Source organism: Podarcis liolepis (genome assembly GCF_965112155.1).
Source record: "Podarcis liolepis genome assembly, chromosome: 5".
In the NCBI taxonomy this organism is placed as follows: Eukaryota; Metazoa; Chordata; class Lepidosauria; order Squamata; family Lacertidae; genus Podarcis; species Podarcis liolepis.
In genome coordinates, this window is record NC_139556.1 from 36,089,061 (window position 1) to 36,109,956 (window position 20,896).

The following is a 20,896-nucleotide window of genomic DNA, read 5'->3' on the forward strand; positions in this document are numbered from 1 at the left end:
AAGAGGAGACTGAGCAGTGTATAAAGGAATGGCAACATGGAAAAGGGATAGTTGGAGTTGTAATGTTCTAAGAAAGTAAATTAAGTATCATATTTTCAGTTCATAAAAGAATTCTATGCACCTTAGCTATTCAAGTACATTGAGCATTAATGGGCCATTAATTTGCTCTGAAGAGTTTCCATCAAAACATATGGAGTAAATTTTCATTCACCTTAACTTCCAGCATCCACACCTCTTGGTATACTCCATATTTTAATCTCCCTGCTTTTTAAAAACAATATTGCTTGTGTCTGCCCAATGGGATTGGATTGGGAACAGATGTTGAATGGCTTTAAAAGAGCCTGTATAAAAACAAATATATGAGTATGGATTAATAGATCTATTAGATAAAAAGACAGAGGCGTCTGATTATTGTTTAGATTGACCATTCTCTTTCTAAAAGTATAGGTCTGTTTCCCAGGCTTTAATGTGTTTATTTGTACTTTCCAGCTACTTCACTTGGACTGTGTATCTTATGAGTAAGAATTGGGAAGAAATTTCATTCATTTTTCACTGAAAGGTGAACTTACCTAATTCGCTGTTCCTCCAAACTATAGGTGTCCTTCAAAATCCACACATCTCTGAATCAATGTGTACAAAAAAATGTATACATGAAGGGTTTTTTTAATGAAACAAACAAACCAAACTAATATAGTGAACTTAAGATTGGGAAAATGAGAAACTGAGTGAAACCCAGTCCATCCTTGGTTATGAGGAGTACTGTGACTCTGAGCCCTATTTTACACTCAGTTTTACAAATATTTTTAGCTTGCAGCAGCACTAACAATCCTTAATCATCTAGGTCACATTTACCTGACAAGTTCAGCAAGAGATTCATTACAAAATACATCAATTTTGATTGTCTGGCTTTCAGAAGCTGTAGGCTATGTCACCTTCTATGTTGAGCTAACTTTTTGCAGCATCAGTAAGGAGTCAATCAGCTCTTCCACATGCTTGCATATTGTGCATTCAATGTGAGCTTTCAGAGTTCAGAATTTGCTAATTTTTCTATAGCCCCATTTTTTCCAACACATGCATCAATTTTCATGTTAGAATAAGTCTCAAACCAGCAGCTCTCTGTGGTTCAGTTGCATAAGGATGGTGGTGTGTGCGCACCCTGGGCTTTCCCACACAATCGACAGCCTTATACCCACCTAGTCCAGCATCCTGTTTGCATAGTGGTCCACCAGATCCTGTGGGAAACCCACAAACAGCACCTGAGCTCAAGAGCATTCTCCCCTCCTGTGGTTTCCAGGAACTCATATTCAGAAGTATTACTGCTTCCAGCTGTAGAGGTAAAATTCACATTCATTGCTTTCTCCACGTATGCCTCTTGCCCAACCTCCAATGACATGTGGCTTCCAGAAAGTTGCTCAGAAGAGAATGTGGTCCTCAGGTTCAAAAATTTTGCCCAATCTTGCATTAGAATATATGCTGTAACAAGAGCTCTTCCCCCGGCCTTTATTTATTTTGCATATTGTATTTTGGATGCAAATCTACTCCAGACTTTATTAAGGACACAGGAAATATAGATTTCCCACACCCATAAGATTTAATGGTAATGTGGTCATTTAAAGACTTTGGACAAGCGTTTCCATCACAGTTGGGCAGGATGAGACGGCTCGGTGTACTTCAGAAGCCACATGTGAGTGACAGAATGCCATTAAAATAAAATGATACATTTTTCACTACCACCATTTCCGATCAAGAGCTCTCTATTCTGTTTATGGATTCGTATAAAAGGATGATGAAAGAAATGTGGAAAAATCACTTGGCATCTGCCATAGATGCTGTGCTGTTTCAGCCCACTAAGCGTTGGGAGCATTTAACAATCTGGTGACTGCAGTATACCTGTACTCTGAGGTGGAGCAATCTGTCAAATGGCACAGGATTTTTTTTTATTTTTTTGGGGGGGGGGAATTGAGACAGCTGTGTTTGGGATCCATGCCACAATTTTAGTCAGCATCAAGACAACATAAGGTTAAAGCCTCTTTTCCTATAGATAAAATGGTCAATCACAATCTGTTTATGTGCTCAACTTTGTACTCCACAGCTCTACTTTAGACAAAGGAAAAAGAACACAGCTTTATTTACATCCAGGGAACCATACCAATAGCTCATTTACTCATTTACACACAGATATAATCTGATCACAGTCATTCCAAGGAAGAACATTTATGTCCTCAGCTTGTTGGGAAATGTGGGCATGGTCCTGTCAGTACCTAGAATGGTTGCTTTTGCTTTCTTTTCATTTCCATGACAAATTGGTCATTATCCTCTCAGTTGTGGGGACGGCTGGCAGTCTGCCTGAGCCATCCTTTCTACACCATGGCAGAATTCAGGCACAGTATTAGTAGCCCATGTGTTTAATGTTGAATATTTGCCTAAGTATTTGGCATAAATAGCTGTGCAGCTCCTGTAATGTGATTCCGTCCACAGCTGCCTAGGCAAAGCTGGTCTCCCTTATTCTCCCTGGACTTTCTAACATCATTTATAGGAGCTGTTCCAATAGTAATATCTAACATTTCCATTCATAAAGGACGCTTACACGGTCGAATATTCTTTTCTTACCAAGGATATCCTTGCTCCTCATCTAACAAGATTGCCTTAATTTTAGCCTTGTAAATGTGTACTGTCAGAATGCATTTCATCTCCCCGGGATGCTGCTGCTAGCTCCGTTTCTATCTTCTCCTGCACCTGCATAAATCCTTCTTCTTCTTTGATCTGTGCCCTCCTAAGTAAAAATTGCTCAGAGGCCAGCTCACAAAATCTGGTGTCAGATTAAATGTTAAGGTCACAGCATTCTATTTGAAAGCCATTTGTATTGATTTTATTGTTCTGTTGCTCAGTTTTAAGACACCGCATGACCTTTCCTCCTGTCGCCTTGGCTTCTATCTGTGTGAGCTCCATGTCCATGCCATCCCATTTGAGACAAATGATACCTGCTGTTAGGATGCCATCCCTTTTGTAACTCAGCTCCCATTTTTTAAAAAAATGAAATTGCTCTCTTTAATGTCATCTGTGTTTCCCAGTGGTTGTTGTACTATAGTCTCCCAGTGGATTCACATGGATTGATCACAATTATCACTTTAGAACGGGGCGGGGAACCTCTTCCAGCCCAAAGTTCAATTCCATCGTTGACAGTGTGCTAGGCTGGGTGGCAACATATACAAAAGTATAGTAGGTGGCATTCTAGCTGTGCTATATATAAAAACATGTACATGAATGAGCACACATGCAAACCCAGGCATAGGCAAACTCGGCCCTCCAGATGTTTTGGGACTACAGTTCCCATCATCCCTGACCGCTGGTCCTGTTAACTAGGGATGATGGGAGTTGTAGTCCCAAAACATCTGGAGGGCTGAGTTTGCCTATGCCTGCACAAACCCAACAAAAACAAGGAGGAATTCAACTTCCTGCTAAGATGATCATTCTGTCAGGGAAAGCAAGATGGAACAATTTCCCATCTCCTCCCATGTTGCCATTCTACATCTCCAACACATGCAGTCCCTCCTGCCACAGAAGAAAGAGGTCTTTCAAGTTTAGAATTTATAGGCACATGGGGCATGAACTGGAGCGAGACATGTATGTGAAAGTGGGATGTGCGCAACTAGCAGGGCATGGCAGGAAAGCTCATACAATGGTCAGCAAGGCACAGACACCAAATTCAAATTCACATTGTCATGCACGCATGCTTCTGGAGCGGCTGCAAAGCTGCTCTCCAAAGCCACCCTAAAACCTTCACACATGGCTACTTTTTCAGTGAAAAATACTTATCCCAGGAAATGAGAAAATAACGAGGAAAGAAATCAAAACTGACAAATGTTCAGCTCAGATCTAATTTATACTAATTTATATTCTACGGTGGGAGTTAACAGCATTTTTTAAAACTAGCACATATAAATATACCATACAAAGCAGATACAAACCAAGTCATGGTTGCTTATCTCAACTAGCATTTTCTCAGAAATGCATCAATTCCTATTCTATAGCTTTCATCGCTTTATCTGTTCTTCCTTCCATATATGCATGTGGACTTGGTTGCCATACATATAAAGTACAGTGGTACCTTGGGTTACATATGCTTCAGGTTACAGACTCCGATAACCCAGAAATAGTGCTTCAGATTAAGAACTTTGCTTCAGGATGAGAACAGAAATTGTGCTCCGGCTGCGCAGCAGCAGCGGGAGACCCCATTAGCTAAAGTGGTGCTTCAGGTTAAGAACAGTTTCAGGTTAAGAACGGACCTCCAGAACGAATTAAGTACTTAACCCGAGGTACCACTGTACTGGGAGCCTTAACCAGGTACTCTGGCAGCATGACCCAGGCACCTTATATTCTGTGCTACAGGACTAGTTTGCTGAAGAAAAGCAGTTGCTGACCTAGTCTCTGCTCTGTCTCAGAGTAGACCAGAAGTTGGTACTGTATCTACCAGATCAGCTGAGGGAAGGACCCAAAGTGTCAATAGTGCTCAACCCAGCAGAGGTGGATTTAGGGGAGCATGACTGGTTTGCCCGCACTGGGTGCCGAGCCAAGAGAATGCCACAGAGGGAACTGCAACAATGACAAGACGAGAGGCAGGAAGGCACTGAATGTTGGCATCACATAAGGCACCAATTAAATTTGAGAGCCCAGAGTCCGATACTGCACCCAGTCCTATGAGACCGATGGCTCTGACCCAGCTTTGCAATCTGAGCTGATTTCAGACTCTCTGTCTCTGTTTATCTGCTTGTGTACTTCCCAACTCAACAACTTGCCAAGTAAGTACTTGCTAGCCAACATATTGCTGAACCAGGCGATCTCAGAAAGAACAAAAGCAGCCAGAATTAGGTTTCTCATCCAGGGGTCAGCAAACTTTTCCAGCAGGGGGCTGGTCCACTGTCCCTCAGACCTTGTGGGGGTCCAAACTATATTTTGGGGGGGGGGGAGGAGAAATGAATGAATTCCTATGCCCCACAAATAACCCAGAGATGCATTTTACCAGAAAAATAAAAGGACACATTCTACTCATGTAAAAGCATGATGATTCCTGGATCATCCACGGGCCAGATTTAGAAGGCAATTGGGCCAGATCCAGCCCACGGTCCTTAGTTTGCCTACCCATGTCATAGTCCCTAGGTACACAGGGATATGGGGAAGGGGCCAGTACTGGTATTGCAAGCCATCAAAATATGTCCTATTCTGTTAGGGATGGGCAAATGTGTCCATTTTTATTTCTTTCCATTTCTCATTTGTTCCAATCTTACCTTCAATTCACCACATTTCTGCATTTTTCCTCCCTTAGAGGTCTGGTGAAAAACTGGCAACGTTTTAGTGTGTAATTCTAGTATACACATGTTGGTATGCAATTATATTTAATTTTCTTTTTTAAAAAAACAAACAAAAAACCTCTCCCTAATATAATGACATTTTCACAAATGCATGCAATTGTGTACACATTTTTGCTGTGCAAAATTTGAAAAGTGTGAATTTCAAAGGATAGGTATAGTAAGTTCGTTATTACTAATAATAATTAGTTTGCTTGTTGTTTCAGGAAGTGTGAATCAGGTAGGTTTACAGTAAAATGTGAACTAAACTGAATTTCTGTCACATCATATCCTATCATGATTTCTCTCATAGTAAATATTCTGATAATAACAAAGGATATATTTCTGCAGCGTGGCCATTATTTTATTGCTCAGTACAATCCACCATCAAACTAATTAAGTCCCCCACCCTCTTGTTGGCTTTCATAATAAGTTGCCTAAACTTCTCTTCTTATTTTCTATTAATGCATATATTTAGAAGGACCAAAAATAAAATAAAGGTCAATGACTGATGTCAGATTCTGGAATAAAAATAATACTGCACCACCCATTATCACGGGGACTATTGAGGACTTTGTAATTCATGGAGCAAAATCAAAGGCAAATTAATCAGACCCATTCATAATGAAGTAGTAATTAGAGCTTGAGACATTTCATACTGATACAATGAATAAAGAAAGAACAACATGCATTCTTTTCCGTGTTCAGAACAGTGCTTGTTTAAGGTGCCAGAACTCTGGCAGCAAGACCCAGGGGGTAGAGATGGGTGAGCAGCAGACTTCTTTTCTGGAAAATCAGCTGGCACCCTGAGCAGGCACTTTTCATCCCTTGAAAACCCCCAAGGGATTTCCAAGCATTGAAAGTGCCCACTCAAAAGTGCCCAATTCCCTATGCTGACTTCTTAGTTGACTCTCACCTCTGCGAGAATAAATGCAACAAAAAGCAGAGGGCTTCTTCAAAGAGGGGTATTTAAACTCCTGTAAAAGATGTTGCCTGCATCCTTTTTGACTGGGTTTAATCCCCATGATCCCCAGCAGAAAACAACAACTGGAGGTACTATTATGCAGGCAGCATCTTCACTACTTTCAAGAGGGGAGGTCCAAGAGGTCTCTCCTGTCACAAAGGGGGAGCCTTCAAGAAGTGGCTCACCAGGGTGGAACTATGATGTTAGCTTCTTGGCATATTGGTCCCTGTCGCTTACTGAAAAGGAGACAGGGAGGGGTGAAGCCATGGGAGGTCATCATGGTGCAAACATGTCAAAGGAGCCAATCTGGCCCTTCTGCCAGTGCATTTGCACTGCACCAACTTCCCGGCCTTGTGGGAAGCAGTTAATGTCCCAGTAACAATATACTGGGATTGATCAGAACTGAGATGTCTACTGAAGGTGGAATTTGTTCACCTAGATTATGCCCATTAACATTTGAACAATGGTGCTCACCTAGTCAGGTGTCCCTACTTTGAACGTTTGCCCCATCCCTGATGCCGTTCTATCTCTCTCTCCTAAAAAATGGGAAAGCTCATCAGAAGTTAACAGTATAGTCATCATCAGAGGTAGATAGCACTGCAGCCACCAATTCAGCATGGAATCAGGTACAAAAGGGCTTTTGCCCTTACCCTACCAAGCTGTTAATTCTGACTTGGCTTCTAAGTGTGAGTTTTCAGATAGGTCATCCTGGCCACCCGGCTTGCTGCTGCACTTCTAGCCTTAGAGTCTGTAACATAAACACTTCGTTTTTATGTATATAGGTCAGTCTCCAACTAGCTGAAGGGTATCCAGTATTTTGAAAAAACAAAAATAAAAAACAGGTGCTTGGCTTTTAAAATGGAATCAAACACTTTCACAATACTCATACTTAAATTAATTTCCTCCCCCCGCCACCCCTGCCTCCATCTTCCAGCTTATTAGAGCTGCTGAGGAAAATCAGTATTTAACTGCATTTAAAATGTTGACAATTAAATCACTTCTCATTCATAAAAAGCACATCTTCACCCAGAAACATATTTTTTTACAGTCTTTCCCTATCATACCAGTATAACTCATTATGCATTTCATCTTTCCCAGAGAGGATAAAACATTCTTATGGGCAGTATTGTTTATATGGGGAAATAAAATTTTCAAATATATCTTTTATCAAGGGTAGTGTCAGCAATGAGAAAAATATCTCCTTCATTCACACACGAAGACTTATTTTGAATCTATCGTGTTTGTTTTAATGGAGTCTTTAGCTGCGGCTCTCTGGTTTTATGTATACTTCAAGGCCTGTTTTCTGTAGAGAGGATTTACCATTTTCTCAGCAGATGTGACGTACTTTAGGGCTGATCTATTCAGTCCTAGGAATTGTATGACGCAGCCTTACTGGGGCAGCACCACTTAGAATACAACTGGGAAATTATGTGTTTGAACATTTCCCTTTGTAAACATCTCCTGGCATGCAGAGATGTAGCTTGTCAAGAAGGCTATGAACCCTTCTCCCAGATATTACTTTCTTTCATGTCATAAGTTTTCTAAATAGGGGAGCACTCAGATATTTGTTGTTGTTTAGTGGTGTCTGATTCTTCATGACCCCATGGACCAGAGCACGCCAGGCACTCCTGTCTTCCACTGCCTCCTGTAGTTTGGTCAAACTCATGCTGGTAGCTTCAAGAACACTGTCCATCCATTTCCTCCTCTGTCGTCCCCTTCTCCTTGTGCCCTCAATCTTTCCCAACATCAGGGGCTTTTCCAGGGAGTCTTCTCTTCTCATGAGGTGGCCAAAGTATTGGAGCCTCAGCTTTAGGACCTGTCCTTCCAGTGAGCACTCAGGGCTGATTTCCTTAAGACTGGATAGGTTTGATCTTCTTGCAGTCCATGGGACTCTCAAGAGTCTCCTCCAGCACCATAATTCAGAAGCATCAATTCTTCGGCGATCAGCCTTCTTTATGGTCCAGCTCTCACTTCCATACATCACTACTGGAAAAACCATAGCTTCAGCTATACGGACCTTTGTTGGCAAGGTATGCCTCTGCTTTTTAAGATGCTGTCTAGGTTTGTCATTGCTTTTCTCCCAAGAAGCAGGCGTCCTTTAATTTTATGACTGCTGTCACCATCTGCAGTGATCATGGAGCCCAAGAAAGTAAAATCTCTCACTGCCTCCATTTCTTCCCCCTTCTATTTGCCAGGAGGTGATGGGGCCAGTGGCCACAATCTTAGTTTTTTTATGTTGCTGTCTGAAAGTACTATGTGGTTGCATTAAATGCATTAATTTGTGTGAATATATGGCAATATTTTGGCGTTTCCGTGTGCTGCTCTGGTTCGCCAGAAGTGGCTTAGTCATGCTGGCCACATGACCCGGAAGCTGTGCACTGGCTCCGTCGGCCAGTAAAGCGAGATGAGCGCCACAACCCCAGAGTCGGCCACGACTGGACCTAATGGACTGGACCCTTTACCTTTACCTTTATGGCAATATTTACGTTTACAGGACATATAATATTGCAAAAAGAAGCTGCAATCAGCAACACAGAAAGGGCATCTAGTGTAGGGGTACTTAGGCCTTTCTCTCCCAGCAATTTCCCCTTGTCAATATCCTCTGTCCAATTAAATTTTCTCCCTGCAAGGGAAAAGATATAGGGACATGATTCTCTTGGCCCAGAAATCAAGAAACATGCAAACAGCTGTGATCTACATAAGGTGTTTAACAGGAGCACTCTGAGGAATGTTCTGTAGCCACAGCTTTGGACATGAGAGGGAGGGACTGAATAGTAACATGACAACACATCTTGCTATTCCTGAAATATGGGGGTGAATCTGTTGTTGCGTTGAAGCTGTTGACAGAGTGAATGTGGCTGCCAGATCAGGGCTCACGAGATTCATAATATCGCCCCTATTTAAAATGAGTTACTTACTATGGAAATATTCATGGAAATATTTTCATAATGTCCCTCTTTTGAAGATAAATATTATAGTAAAAAGGTGATGCTTTCAATTCAATTTTACTGCAATTCTAAGGGCTAAAATAGATGTTAAACCAAGCAAGATCTAGCCTGCTGGGCTTTTTATGAAAAGTAGCCATGGAAAGCTCTTCGCAGAGTTGTAGAATGACAGAGGCTGCTTGATCCTTTCCCTTCTGGTTATTTTCCTACTCCCCATATCTTTTTTTTCATATATTCTACCCTGTTCTTCCATCAGACATAGTCTTCTGTGATTCAGGTACAATCCTAAATCAATCGCTTATTCCTGCATAATTATTCACACAATGAGGTTTCTCCCTCTTGCTTTTGAACCAACAAGGCCATAACATTGCATCTAATAATGCTTACTTTGGAGTGCCAAGTGCCAAGATCTACCATAAATGGCTTTTAAAGCAAATTTGCATCACATCTTTTTTTTTATTAAGGGAAGATAACTGGATTTACCTTTTCCATTTATCCTCCCATTCTGGGGATTTTAAAAATTTATTTATTTACAACAGAGGGAACAGAAATGGGAAATGCATTGTGAAACTTTCAAAGGAGAAGACATTTGTATGCGGTATGCCTAATACAATTTCATGTAATGACCTTCACAAAGAAAAGGAAACTGACGGGAGCCAGTAAACATGGAAATTCAGTGTTGCAGAAGCACTTTGATCAGTAGAATAAACCAAATTCCTCCCCCCCCCCTTTTAAGTTCCCCAGAATAATTTTAGGAACATACTATAAATAGGATGCTGCATAGCATAATGGCAAAGTTTGTAATTTGTTGACACTTCCTTAGTGTTAAGGTCTTGGCAATATGAACACTTGCCATGGAGTCACATGACCTGGACAGCTCCTTAAGCAGGCATAGGCAAACTCAGTCATCCAGATGTTTTTGGGCTACAACTCCCATCATCCCTAGCTAACAGGACCAGTGGTCAGGGATGATGGGAGTTGTAGTCCCAAAACATCTGGAGGGCCGAGTTTGCCTATGCCTGTCCTTAAGCCTTTAGTTTCAGTTCTAGCAGAAGGTCTTAGACTTAGAGGCTCCTGTGACTAAAGGTCTTTCTCTTAAACTATTCCTCATTTCTCCAGAGTTGCCTGCATGTCCATAGGGGATAATTTGCCAACTGTCTCCTGTAAAGTATGCCATCATATGCACCCTTCTAAGAGGTTGTCTGCCCATCACAAAAAAAGGATAATGGTACAATCCCTTCTCAGTGTTATGAAGAAAATATTATCACGTTTGACTGTAGCCATGACATGATGTTTGAGTTTCATCAGAACAAATATTATGATGGATTTTTATATTTGACCTTTTAACTTCTCATTCAACTTCCTCTTCTTTTGTAACCAATGAAAATTCAAAGCTGACAAATTACTGCTCGGTTTTAATAACAATTCACTTAAATGCCTATCACTCCTTCTATGCTGGCTTTCAAGGGGGAAATATATAATTTGTGTGCACTGCCATGAATTTAGAATGTAGAAGTGTGAATGTTCAGAAAGCAAATATTTAAGTGATTGTGCAAGTGAGCTGTTTCCAGTGGAAAAAGTGAGACAAATTTAGCTGCTGTGGTACATGACCCTCTAATTAATTATACTTTCCTTATACAAGGATCTGTTTCCCAGAATTCAGGTGAGGTTTCAAGCTGAATATTTTATTTCCAAGGGTGTGCATACAGCAGAGTGAAGGATTGCTCTTCCTTCAGAAGGACTAATATCCTGGGGAACATATAGTCTGTGCAATGGAGAAGTGAAAAATGACTATTTCCTTTCTTAGAAGAATTCAATAGCTAGAATTCAGTGGTGGGTTCTGCTGCCCAATGAGACACTTTGAGCTTATGCTTATTGAGCAGCAGCTAAGCCTCACCAAAACCCAGGGTCAAAGGTCAAATCACACTTTTTTTTAAAGTGTTGCTAGGATTCATCCTGGAACCTTTGTTCATTTATTTGGGTCAGATATTGCTGCCATAGGGACACAGGTGGCGCTGTGGGTTAAACCACAGAGCCTAGGACTTGCCGATCAGAAGGTCGGCGGTTCGAATCCCCATGACGGGGTGAGCTCCCGTTGCTCGGTCCCTGCTCCTGCTAACCTAGCAGTTCAAAAGCACGTCAAAGTGCAAGTAGATAAATAGGTGCCGCTCCGGCGGGAAGGTAAACGGCGTTTCCGTGCGCTGCTCTGGTTCGCCAGAAGCGGCTTAGTCATGCTGGCCACATGACCTGGAAGCTGTACACCGGCTCCCTCAGCCAATAAAACGAGATGAGCGGCGCAACCCCAGAGTCGGTCACGACTGGACCTAATGGTTAGGGGTTCCTTTACCTTTACTATTGCTGCCATGGTACCTCCTGCATAACTTTCTTGGGTCCTATTTCTCATCTGTTGATGAAAGAAGCTGTTTCATTTGGCCTTTCAGCAGATGGTGAAGAAGAAGCTGAGGACCAGAAAGAATGGGATGGAGGATGCAATTGTGGTCACCTATCCACATTCTATATGCATTGTTGAAGGTAAAGATGAGGTCTCTGGGTTGCAACCTGACAATTTATCAGTATATGAATATCAGGTTTCTACTGAGATAGGGGGATTCAGTATTGAGGGATTCTTTTGTAAAACTACATTTTAAAAACGCCATCCATTATCATTAGGACCAAAATCACAGCTGAGGACCGAACCATGCCAATCTGTATACATGCATGTTTAATTTATTTTCTGACTCAGAGTATAGTGGAAGATAGATGAAGCCTCCTTCCTCTCTTACACCCTGCTAGATAAGAGTGGTCTTGCTGCCTTTAGCTTTAAGGAATCACACTAAAGGTATTTCTCTATTTTCTGTCAGACTAGTCTGTTGTAACTGCTATGCCTCTTGCAATTATTTCATGGATTTGCATGAATTATGAAACCCCTGTTAGCAGAAACTCCCCATCATTGGTTTTCATATCCCCTGCCTCTTTGCTGTATTGAATGGTACTGCTCCCTGGGTTCAGCAAAAATCATTTGTCAATTGTGATACTTTTCACTATTAAACAGTGGCTGTTGTTCCAGGAAGTTCTTTGTTCTCACTTCCTAATGGCTACCAAAAGGGTATTTGTGGCTGCAGCTGTATCCCTGCAGAGCTAGCCACCCAAAGAAATACGTGCTCAGTAATATAGGATTCAATGAACTGGTGTGCCTAGTTTTCAAAGTGTTTTCAAAAATATTTTGGCTGAAGATGAAGGGCAGATTACAAATTTATAAAATAATAGGTTTAATCCCTCCTAGCTTCTTGTCTGTAAGTTCTTTATAACCTAATGAAGTTATTTGCCACTTATTTCTTCTAAGGACTTCTTCTAAAACATCTTGGATTTGGGCCTATTGGTCAAATGGTATCCTTTCAATGTACTTCATGGGTGAACTGGGCATTGAATCTGGGTATCTCATGCTCAAACCCTAACCCTAATCACTCTACCACCCTAGGCCTCCACTGCTATTGTCATAACCTTTCTTTTCCTCTTTTCCCCCTTATGGTTAAGCTACATTATTAATTGTAGTGTTGTAAAGTTGATAAAGTCAGTTCCCTTCTCGGTGCATTTGCGTCCTGTTTAGCTTGCTCAGTAAACGGTCAATTAATGATCCATCACTTTCCTGAAAGAATGGATTGAAGAAGGATGCTCAATATTGCAATCTCTGCAGACTACCTATTGCTGCTGCATTATACACTCTATCAGAACCTTGTCTTCAGTCCCTTAGTCTTAAACCACGGAAATGGGCAGAAAAGTGCTATATATGGAATCGTCTCAGACTGAAACTGAGGTCTGTAGATGGCAGGAAAAAAATAGCCTTGTTTTGAGAGATGATGATGATATAATAATAATAATAATAATAATAATAATAATAATAATAATAATATCCCATCCATCTGCTGGGTTTTCCCAGCCACTCTGGGCAGCTTCCAACAGAATATTAAAAACATGATAAAACATCAAACATTAAAAACTTCCCTAAACAGGGTTGCCTTCAGATGTCTTCTAAAAATCAGACAGTTGTTTATTTCCTTGACATCTGATGGGAGGGCCTTCCACAGGGCGGGCGCCACTACCAAGAAGGCCCTCTTTTCAAGTTACATCATGTGGAGAACTAGACTGGACAAATGGGTGGGTAGAGCCCATGAAGGCTGGGCCATTAGGGCACGTGTGCCACTGTCAGGCTGTTTCCGGTCAACCCCTACAACCAAGGGGTGGAACTGCCTGTCAGTTTCTTTCCCCCTAGTCTCAGCATTGCCTTGTAGACCTCAACAGGGAGGAGGGTGGGCATAAAGCTATAATTAATTGCCTGTGTCTATCATTGGTTCTGTCGCTGCCTATCTGGCTCTGCTTATTGTCTGGTTCCCTGCCGTCTATCTATCATTTTGCACATGATTGTATGCAGAAGGTCTCTCTTGCAATCTAGAAAATGCTTCATTATGAGGCATCTCACATTTAGAATGTCATATACCAAGGCAAGCCTGTGTTTCATGCTAAAAGCTAAGAGATGATCCAAGAACAATGGGACCAGTAGCTGGAGAGAGTGCCAGTTTGCAGCCTTAAATAGCATGCTGGTCTGCCCCTTCTCCTTGGACCCTCAGACCCACATGGCTCCAGACTCCCTTTGAGAGGAAGAGATGGCCTTGAGCCTCTTTCTGTGGAAGGGAGGGCTTTTGAGGCAAATCAGCCCCTGCCGAAAGCAGGGATGTAAATTTTTAGAACAAGCATTTTTCTTTTTCAAAATTAAGTGCAGACTTATTTGAAATGAAATCAATAAGAAGAGGTGAACAATAGATTTTTAAGTGAGTTAAATAAAGTAAAGATACAACCTTTGAAGACAATGCAGAAGAGTGATTGGAAGGGGAAAGCATGCAGCATTGTGGCTGTGCTGGTATTTTTTCAACTCTCTAAAGAGCTGCTGCTATTCTTACACTTGGTTTAGTAACTAACGCTACAGCAGAACAGTCTAGTGTTAATGTAGAGCAGCCTTCTCCAACATGGTACTTTCCAGATGTTTTGGACTCCCATTATCCCTGACCATTGCCCATGCTGGCTAGGAATGATGGGAGTTGCAGTTCAAAACATCAGGGCATCAGGCTGGGGAAAGGTGATGTATAGGATAGCTGACAGAACCCGAAAACTTTGCTTTAACTCACAGCTGGGAATCTCTGTTTCATTTCAAGCATGCAATCTTACAGCAAGAACTACTTTGGCCACAAACCTGTGTACACTTTCTTGGAGTAAGTCACATTAAATGCAGTGGGGCTATGCGTAGACATGCACAGGATTGCACTACTAACGTACATTGCTTTTAAAATGTGGCTTCATTAACTCATTTTAGTCTGCCTGGGATTACCTGGTTGTTTGAGACACTTGCCACAGGGCCTAGCCAGAAACTCTGACTGTGTCTAACAACACATGTATGCTTGTAGTTCATCATACATCCATTCAGACAACAAGTTCTCCCTGTGTAAAGTCACACTCTTTTGATAGAAAAATGCAGCTGGGCTTGAATAAGCTCATCACAACTGATACATGTGAATTGGCTGGATTTTCTAACATTATTACAGGGGAATGATCAGTAATGAAATTAAAACAGAAGGGGTGGTATTTGACTATGTTTTACTCAGAGAAGACCTAATGATGGCCCTGATTTAGTCATGTTCACTAATTTTAATGGGTCTACTCTGGGTAAAGCTTTGTTGCACACCACCTCATGATTAGTGTCAGGGACAGGTGCCAGAAGCAGGTCAGTAATAACTTACACAGTGTCAGTGTGAAGTCAACTCTTTATTCAAAAAACAAACAGCTCAGGTAGATCTTGCCCCAATGAGGCAGTTGTTAGGACTGAAGGTCTCCGCCTTCCCATAGTTGCCTAAGCTTCCTCCTCTCCCTAGTCCTTCCCAAGCAACCTTAAACTACATTGTCTTGCCTTTCTTTGTTCTGCCTTCTTCATACCTCTTCTGGTCCTGTGAGACCAGGGCGGAGGGGAGCTGGTCACAACAGGAGAGGGAGACCTCCCCCCTGGCTTCTTCAGCTGCCTGCCTGATCTCTGCTTTTTGGCCACCTCCTCCCCAGGCTCTGAACTGCCTTCTGCCATACCCTCTTCCTGCTCACTAAACCCTGTTATACCTCTTCCGACACCACCACCTCCCAGTCCGCTCCCTCTGACCACTCATCATCATTTCATGACCAACCCCCTGGCTGTGAGCCTTCTTTCCATGTGAGCCCCCCAGCCGGTGCCTTACACCGCTCCTCTGCACCCAATCAGTGTGTGACAACTAGCAAGACCTGTAAAAAGAAGGTCGCTGAAATATACTCGGAGTCGAGTGTGAATTTCATACTCTTTATTCAGCTCATAGTAGCAATGAATGAAACTTTCCCCAAAACGTCTAGCTATATATACGTTATTTACACAATGGGCCATGCGTGATTGGCTAATTCCGGGCTGCTCCTGTAGGCCAATCAGGTTGTGGATTCACCTCCTCCAGAAGCCTGATTGGCTGCTCCTGCAGGCCAATCAGGTTACTGATTTACTTCATCCAGGAGCCTGATTGGCTGCTCCTGGAGGCCAATTAGGTCACTGATTCACTTCCACCTGGAGCTGGATTGGGTGGCTCCTGCAGACCAATCAGAATGCTGCATTCTGGATCCTATTGTTCTAGGATTCAGCTCAGTACATAAGTCACATTCATAATATTGGTAGTGCCTGATTTCCAAGACCAGATCCATCCTTTTGTTTCCAGGGCTGAGTCACAATCTCCTCAGCGTTTGAAAGATAGGCATCTTCTCTCACACTGCATATATCTGTTGCGGCAAGCATCAATGAATACCACAGTACATGTTGATAAATTCTTCTTGGGTTGTTCACATCTGAAGCTCTTTCAGGACAAGGAATTTGTACCATGCTGCTTTGTAGCTTGGAACCTGCTGCATCCAGTTAAAATGGTATGGAAATGCTGTTTGCAGAACAGGAATGTTAGCCTGGAAAAAGGCTTACTGACAGCAGCTAGCCCATTTAAAAATAAAGAAACAGTTTCACACAATAGGGAAGGCAAGATGTTCTTTCTAGTATAGCATGGGAAATGGTGGAAGAGAGAGTGCATACATTAGTGGGAATCTATGAAATTAAATAAGACACTGAAGTAATGGTGTCAACAGTCAGGTCAGCTGTGGTGCATAATTTCTGAAAGACGGTGCATGGGGATGAAAGGTCTTCCCACAATAGTATTACAAAACATACTTCAGTGCATGCATTTGTCTACAAGAACTGCAAGTCAAGAGACAACCAAGCCTTTACTGCTGTGTGATAGTTAACTTACACAATATATACAGACACGGGGCTCTTTTAAGTACCACACAAAGTAAGCGATCCTTATATCTATCAAAATATATAAACTCTCTCCAAGAAACTGATATGGCCTACCTCGAGATAGAGGTTAAAAGTGTTGCTTTTCATACTTTCCCAGCTCATTTACAAGAGAAGGTTGAAAGGAAAGGAAAGGAAAGGAAAGAGATGTCAATGCAACAAACCACCTTATCAGGGAAAATGTGTGTAGCTAAAGACTGAATTATCGGAGTAAAAGATCTGGCCATTGTGACACATACCTTTGTTACCTCTTGGTTAGATTACCATAACATGCTCCACATGGGGCCGCCTTTGAAAAGTGTTACGAAACCATAGCTGATTCACAATGCTTCAGCAGGGATATGGAGCAGGACTAGGTCTTCAGAGAATCCGCAACTCCCTTATTACAACGACTCAACTACATTAGTTAAAACAAACGTTTATAAATGTCTTGTAATACTGCGACCCCAGATAGCACTGTAGAGCTGAAATCAGAACTCTGTGAAATTTTTCATTGTGAGCTTTAAAACGGGTTTTTTCCACGGCATTTTCAGAGTGTTTTTATAACTGTGTAGAAGCTGCCCAGCTTCACTGACTTCCCCTGCTGGGCACAAATCGAAGTGGTGGTTATCACCTTTAAAGCCCTAAACAGCTTGGGACTAGGTTATTTGAAGTATTATATTCTCTGCTATAAACTAGCTTGGGCATTAAGGTATTTGGGCTAGGTCAGCTTCCATATCGCAAATATATCAGAGGTACATCTTGCGCGTATGTGACAGATACTTCTCTGGCTGCACCCTGGCTCTGGAAGTTGCTTCCTAGGAAGGCCCCTCTTGATACAGCTTTGATGCTCTTCCACTAATATCAGAAAATGTTTTTCTGGTTTTGTTTGTTTTTAGGTTAGCCATATTTATCCATTCATGTCTTTATCTGCTCATCTGACATGTTCTGATGTGCTGTGCAGAAAGGTGGGTCATAAATTTATCATTTATAGTTTCAATTCCATGCAGTTAGTGGGATGTGAACCCACTGAACGAAGTAGGACTTGCTTCAAAATAAGCATGCATTGGGTTGGGCTGCACAGCTCACAGAGATGATAGATTGAACAAAGGTGTATTATCAAGTAAGACTGGAAAGCTCTGTAGACCAAACAGACTAGAAAAAGAAGCTGACACTGAAAAGGGTTGTCCATTACATTTTTAGTGCTGTAACCTAGAGGACACTTTCGTATTTTTACAAAATGGCTGTGTCCTGCACCAATGATCTATAAGATTATAAATCTCCCAAAGGAAGGATGCCCTTGCCTTCTGAGGTTAGGTGAGTGTCTAACAAAGAAGGAACTTTTCCTGTGGTTGTACTCTGTCTAACTCCTTCTCGAGGGAGATGTGCCTGGCATCTTCTTTCCTAGCTTCTAGACACAAGGAACTATTCACCCAGGATTTTGGAGCTAAATTGCCTGGGTTTTGTTCCCCACTATAGCCAACAGCTTGCCATGGTGCATGAGCAGCTGGACTTACTTAGTGGCATATTTTATTTGAATTATTTATTTGAAATATTTATTCTATATATGGTCTCCTTTTTCATATCTTTTTATTATATTTTATTAGAATCATGGGGAACATGTAGGCAATCATTTGTTTGATGTGGGATAGATAGCTGTCCAATGTTTGCTTGAAGTCCTGTGCTGTCCACCATCCCTTTAGGCAACTAGGTCCAGTCTTGTTATAAACAGATATTGTGTTCATAAGGGCTGAGAAGCCTGTGGTCCTAGATGTATTATTAGGCTCTGACACCTATCAGTCTCAACCAGAATTGCCAATAGTGAAGTATTATAGAATTATAGTCCAGAAACATCGGGGGGGGGGTAAGGTGGAGGCTGCAGGTTCCAGGCCTTAGTATACATAGTGTTCCCTCAGAAAACCTGCTGTGTATGAAGCAACTGACAGAGGTAAACCAACAAATTCAATATTCTGTACAGTGGTACCTCAGGTTAAGAACTTAATTTGTTCTGGAGGTCCGTTCTTAACCTGAAACTGTTCTTAACCTGAGATACCACTTTAGCTAATGGGGCCTCCTGCTGCTGCCACTGCGCGATTTCTGTTCTCATCCTGAAGCAAAGTTCTTAACCCGAGGTACTATTTCTGGGTTAGCGGAGTCAGTAACCTGAAGCGTCTGTAACCCGAGGTACCACTGTATCTGTGATTGTCATATTTCCTGCTTATTACCTAACCATACTCAAATTCGTAAGCATTCCCAAATGCAACTAATTTCAGACAGCAATATTTGACATTTTGTCATTTCATTGCTGGAGGGCAGGATGACCAAACGCCTTGAAGTTCTTCTGGATGTTTTCATTAGTGCCACTTGTAGCAAGTGCACTGGCGCAAAGGCTTGCTGCTTCTGTTTGTTGCCTGTTTCATTTTCCTTGCCGTGTGTGAATAATGCTGATGATTCAGAAGAAAGAAAATTAAATATTACCTTTGCATTTGGAACCCACTGGCAGCAGAGTAGATGTAAACCTCTGGATCCTGACAGCAGTCTGTTAGCACAAGTGAAGAAGGTTAAGGCCAATCTCAGTGGAGGTGCCATGGCCCCACAATGGTATCAAAATACCTCATACTCCAGCCTGAAGAGACATCTGCTGTGAGATGTGTGAATCAGTGCTGTTTAACAACACAATGTCAATGTGTGCAGCTGAGTGCACTTTCCCCTTCTGGGCACTCTAAAGTGGGTGAACTGGCCACAGTTTCCTGAATATATTTACAAAGCTCCAAACCCTTAGCCTCAAAGAATGCCTCTAGGCTCTCCCCACCAAAAAGCACAGAAAGTGGAGATATGTGACATGTGTGTCTGCTTCTCTTGTTTGCGCAAAGTGAGATTCACAGATCTCACCCTGCCGGGGTCCTCTGTAGCTTGCAGTTTTTGCCATGGGTGAGAAGCATGAACCTCATTCTGAACATTTAGAGCACAACTGGAAGAGCAAGTCAACAGGTGAATTGCTTCTGACTCTGCCACAACTATACAAGCAAAGACTAATAGTGATTATGCACTCTGCATGATTCCTGGGAATTCTTCTAAGAGGGTACCAGGAAAGGAGGCGGGAGATGACCAAGTAGGAATGTTTGTCTCCTGTTATTAAATCCATATTCTGGACATAAAAATTAATCCTGTTACAGCAGATCAGCCCCTTTGAGGAGGACATGTTCATGCTGACTGTTCTCTCCAGTGAAAACAGATGGCTCCTTCACAAATAGATTTTTTTGTTTTATTTAAGTCAATTGCTGTATAATTTGGGTAGCTTATTAGCATTTTCCCACACACAGTGGGAATTCTCCCCGCCCAGAATTTGCTACACAACAAGTACAATTCATTGTTCCTCATTTGTTACACATTGTCCTCACTTATTTCCTCAGTGTTTCATTTACACCACATGGGTATCAAATTATCTGAGCTCCAAAAATATATATGGCACAATGCGTCCCCAGTGCAGCATGTTGTAGTCCCACTGATTTCTCTTGGGAGATTTAAGTGCTGTAATGGTCTCCCATTGAAATCAATGTAGGCATAAACATGCTTAAGCTTTGCTGGAACCTGTTTGTAATTGTCTATGTCATCTAAAAGGTGACACTTTCTCATAAAGAGCATCTACTGGCATTGTAACTTTAGACAGTTATAGCTATTGGTTATTGGTACTTATTAGAATCATAGAATCATAGAGTTGGAAGAGACCACAAGGGCCATCGAGTCCAACCCCCTGCCAAGCAGGAAACACCATCAGAGCACTCCTGACATATGGTTGTCAAGCCTCTGCTTACAGACCTCCAAAAAAGGAGACTCCACCACACTCCTTGGCAGCAAATTCCACTGTCAAACAGCTCTTACTGTCAGGAAGTTCTTCCTAATGTTTAGGTGGAATCTTCTTTCTTGTAGTTTGGATCCATTGCTCCGTGTCCGCTTCTCTGGAGCAGCAGAAAACAACCTTTCTCCCTCCTCTATATGACATCCTTTTATATATTTGAACATGGCTATCATATCACCCCTTAACCTCCTCTTCTCCAGGCTAAACATGCCCAGCTCCCTTAGCCGTTCCTCATAAGGCATCGTTTCCAGACCTTTGACCATTTTGGTTGCCCTCCTCTGGACACGTTCCAGTTTGTCAGTGTCCTTCTTGAACTGTGGTGCCCAGAACTGGACACAGTACTCCAGGTGAGGTCTGACCAGAGCAGAATACAGTGGCACTATTACTTCCCTTGATCTAGATGCTATACTC